General features: G+C 42.4%; 1 pseudogene; it reads left to right on the top strand.

Annotated features, from left to right (window-relative positions):
- Window positions 1-2,605, top strand: part of LOC109378805 (nucleophosmin-like) — a 5,836-nt pseudogene extending 3,231 nt beyond the window's left edge.
- The last annotated feature ends 2,129 nt before the right edge of the window (window positions 2,606-4,734 follow it).

The following is a 4,734-nucleotide window of genomic DNA, read 5'->3' on the forward strand; positions in this document are numbered from 1 at the left end:
AGGGCAGTGTCACTGGCCCTCATATGTGGGATCCGAACCGGGGCCCTCTGGCATCCCAAGCCAGCTCTTAACCATCGCGCCACTCAGCCGGCCCCACTTTTATTTTTTTTAATTTAAGATTTATTTTTGTAATTTTTTTAAACAGAGAAAACAGCACACTGTGGGGAAAGGTGAGGGATTGAGAAGACAGGCCCTGGGTAGAAATTATTCCCATAGCACCGGGAGTTGATAGGCCTGCGTAGGAGAGAAACACGGGCACTACCACACACCATAGGGGTGAGCTCCTGACTGAGGCTCAGCAGAGCAGTTCATACTGCTACGCAAAGCTGCTTTATGTCCAAGTCATAAAAATCTTCCAGCTCATCATGAAACAAGTCCCACTCCTCTTCAGAGTCTGTCAGGTTGTCAACTTCACCTGCAGCCAAAAACATGAGCAACATCTCACCCAGCTCAAAGGTGACAACCTCGTCTTCATAATTGTCAAAGGGGTTGCTGTTCTCTATTTCTTCAATGAGCTCACAAAAGTGGTTCCTCCATTGGTCAGTTACCACTTTCTGTTTCTACGGCCATAGGGGTACTCATGCTTGTAAAGCCAGTTCCCTCCAAGTGGGCAGCTCCCACGTCCTTAATCAAAATACCTTCACGCCCTGTTTACGGCCTCCTTGTACTTCTGAATGAGTCTCTGCTTCTCTTCTTTCTTCTCCACCCAGTAGTCACTCAGAATGACAAAGCTGGATGTGATCTGGCATTCTGGGCAGGCCTTTATGATCTTGCTCTCAAACTGCTTAGCATTGGTGCACTTGCAAATACACTTGAGACACAGGTGTGGTTGCAGTTGGTGTGGAGAGGATCCCAAAGCAGCGCTCACTGGAGTTGGCTTTCTCGTAGACCACCTCCATGCAGATCCCATACACCATGTCCTTACTGAGCTGGACAGCAGATGAGAGCTCTGTGTCCTTCTCATGGGCCTCAGTGCAAGGTTTCATATGCTGTGATCTGGGCAGCGACCACCGGGCTGGAGGACTTGCAGCCCACACATCACAGGAATCTCCATGGAGATACACACAGTTCTCCCAGATAGGTACTCTCTCACTGCTGCATACCGCATACAGCAAAGCTGCTGCTGCTTTTTTTTTTTAATTTATTGAAGTGACAATGGTTAATAAAATTACATAGGTTTCAAGTGTACATTTCTATAGTACATCACCTATATATTACGTTGTGTGTTCACCACCCAGAGTCAGTTCTCCTTTCATCACCATATATTTTACCCCATTTACCCTCATCTACCATCCCTCTTCTCTCCTTCACCCTCTGGTAACCACTAAACTATTGTCTGTGTCTGAGTTTTTGTTTCTTTATTTGTTTGTCTTGTTCCTGTCTTGCTTTCTGTTTTGTGTTTTTGTGTGTGTGTGTGTGTTTTTTTTTATTGGGGAACAGTGTGTTTTTCCAGGACCAGTCAGCTCCAAGTCAAGTAGTTGTTTCATTCTAGTTGTGGAGGGTGCATCTCAGTGGCCCATGTGGGAATCAAACTGGCAACCTTGGTGTTATGAGCACTGCTTTCTAACCAACTGAGCTAACTGGCTGCCCTGTTGCTTTCAGTTTTATATATGCTGCTTCTTTGTTTCCACTGTGCTTATCTTTTCTCTGGTTCTTCCTTGGTCACTGAGCCCTGCAGGGGTGCTTCAGTGCAGGAAGGGGCAGTCCAACCACGGCAGGGCTGGCCAGGAACAAACCCAACGGCATTCACCCAGTCTTCTGAACCTGCTCCTACAGTTGCAAAGTTTTAATTTCTTAACTCAGCCTCACTGGTATTCATTTCAACAATCCGTCCAACTGCAGATTAGAGACCAGGAAACAGCAAGGGAAGATTTTGCAGTTAGATCTGTAGCCNGGGCTTTGAAATAACATCACCTGTGGTCTTACAGTTGAAGTGTGGTTCAGGGCCTGTGCATAGTAGTGGACAGCACTTAGCAGCTGTGGAGGAAGATGCGGTCAGAAGATGAGGAGGAGGAGGAGGAGGAGGAGGAGGATGTGAAACTCCTATGTATATCTGGAAAGCGTTCTGCCCCTGGAAGTGGTAGTAAGTTTCCACGGAAAAAAGTAAAACTTGCTGCTGATGAAGAAGATGATGATGATGATGGTGAGTTTGATTATGAGGAAGCTGAAGAAAAAGCTCCTATAAAGAAGGCTGTTCAAGATACTCCAGCCAAAATGTACGAAAATCAAACCAGAATGGAAAACACTCAAAACCATCAACACCAAGATCAAAAGGTCAAGAATCCTTCATAAAACAGGAAAAAACTTCTAAAACACCCAAAGAGCCTAGTTTTGTAGAAGACATTAAAGCAAAAATGCAAGCAAATACAGAAAAAGGTGGTTCTCTTCCCAAAATGGAAGCCAAATTCATCAATTACATGAAGAATTGCTTCTGGAGACTGACCAGGAGGCTATTCAAGATCTCTGGCAGTGGAGGAAGTCTCTCTAAGAAAATAGTTTAAACAGTTTGTTAAAATTTTCCGTCTTATTTTATTTCTGTAACAGTTGATATCTGGCTGTCCTTTTTATAATGCAGAGTGAGAACTTTCCCTACCATGTCTGATAAATGTTGTACAGGCTCCATTGCCAAGAATGTGTTGTCCAAAATGCCTGTTTAGTTTTTAAAGATGGAACTCCCCCTTTGCTTTGTTTTAAATATGCATGGAATGTTATGATAGGACATAGTAGTAGTGGTGGTCAGACAAATGGAAATTGTAGGGAGACAAAAATATACATGTGAAATAAACTCAGTATTTTAATAAAGTAAAATGGAGGAGGAGGAGGACGAGGAGGAGGAGGAGGAGAAGGAGAAGGAGAAGAAGAAGAAAACACTTCATGGGTATTAATGTGCAATATAGATGAAGGTGCTAACACTTACCAGCAAACAGGCAGTTATTAAAAAGGGATGATAATCTTAGTCTATTTTGCATGGACAGTGCATTAATGTATTTCCATCACTAATTGGTGATATGGGGGAAACAGGTGGTTAGGAAGTAGTTTTTATGGTTCAGGGAAGAAGCATCAGTACCATTTCTCTTACCTAAGGCATGATTTGGAAGGAGATTCTTGGCACCAGGGTAAGAGGAGAGGGAAGCTAAGTTAATAATTATATACCAAGGGCTCACTCTTACATGAAACAGGCATTTTTGTGACTTCTGAATAAACATATAGCATTGTGAAGGACTGAAAGATAAATTCAGTGTATCCTTGCCCTCAAGAAGTTTACAGTGTAGTGGGGAATGAAACAATTACATTATATATTATATAATTACACTGTTATATAGAATGTAACAAGTATCACACAAAAACACTACTTTGAGGAAGAGGAAGTTACAGGTTTTTGAGAAAATAAAAAATAGTGTTACGACCAACTGAGTATATCACATAGACTAGAGTAGGGGAATTTAAGAGATGATTTCAGGAGCACATATGAGAGGCAAAGAGATTCTAAATAAGGATGTGACAATGAAATAGAAATGAGGGACTACATTTGTGAAATGTAGCTTCTTCAGGGTTTATTAACTAATTGTATGTGGGAGATGGTTGAGAGGGAAGAGACAAAATGTTTAAGCATCAGANCCTGTGAAAGGGTTGTTCGACCCCCAAAGGGGTAGCGACCCACAGGTTGAGAACTGCTGCCTTATGGAAACTTCTGGCAGAGCAAACTTAAAGATGTCCTTTATGGTAAATTAACATTCTTGCTGCACCTGTGTAAATAACCAGGCCAAACCTGTGAGGCCAGACTCATTTTGTGACCAAGAATCTTTGAGATTCTTTTTGATCAAAGGTGGGCAAACTATAGGGTAAAATTTGTGCTTAAATGGAAAATTATGTGTTGTCATTCTAAAGTACACCTGGGTTGTCTGATTCTGGTTCTGTAAACTGTAGATAACTGACAGTATTGCTAAATAATTCTTGCCCATAAACATGCAAACAAATTCTGTCCAGGGGAGAAACAACTGAAAAACCAATTTGAACTTTATTTGCACATTCATTTCAATATTCCTGACCTGTACCTGTGTCTGTTCTTAGGAGTCTCTTTTGACCTGGTTGTAACACTTCACTAGTTTCCTCATGAATGAGTTAAATAAAATCTCCAACATGTGTTTATTATAACTGTATGAGAGTCATGATTTTACCTGCTTTTGAAAATTATCTTGTAATGCCTACATGGAACTAAACTACCAGTTAATGGCTGATCACACGTGCCTTGAGTTTTTGCATCAGCCACAAAGGGCCTAGAGACTTTCAAGCAAAAGTGTTATCAAAGAGACTTTGGAGGCAGCCCAGTTTGATGACTCTTCAAGCAACCTGGCAGAGGAACTTTCTAGAAGCTTTATGGTGGCAGCCCCGTGTAGAAGCCACTTGGTGTTGTTGTTTTTTTTTCTGTTGTACAGTTTAACGTGGCCTGTGACTTCTTTTTTTTTTTCTTTTCTTGTTTTCCTTTAAACCAGCTGAGCCATCCAGCCGCCCATTGGCAGCTCAGCAGCAGCTCAGCTCGGGCGCAGCTCAATGGCCCATGTGGGAATCGAACCAGAGACCCCGCTGCTCAGAGCTTGAGCTCTTAACCAACTGTGGCACTTGGCCGGCCTGACCTGGGACTTCTTAACAAGCATTGTCTTGGTCATTCAGCTCCTCTTAAAAGGCAGTGTACACCCCAAAAGTATACCTCAGGGGAGGAATACAAATTTAAGG

The sequence above is a fragment of the Hipposideros armiger genome, unplaced genomic scaffold (assembly GCF_001890085.2).
Source record: "Hipposideros armiger isolate ML-2016 unplaced genomic scaffold, ASM189008v1 scaffold_3878, whole genome shotgun sequence".
Taxonomy (NCBI): Eukaryota; Metazoa; Chordata; class Mammalia; order Chiroptera; family Hipposideridae; genus Hipposideros; species Hipposideros armiger.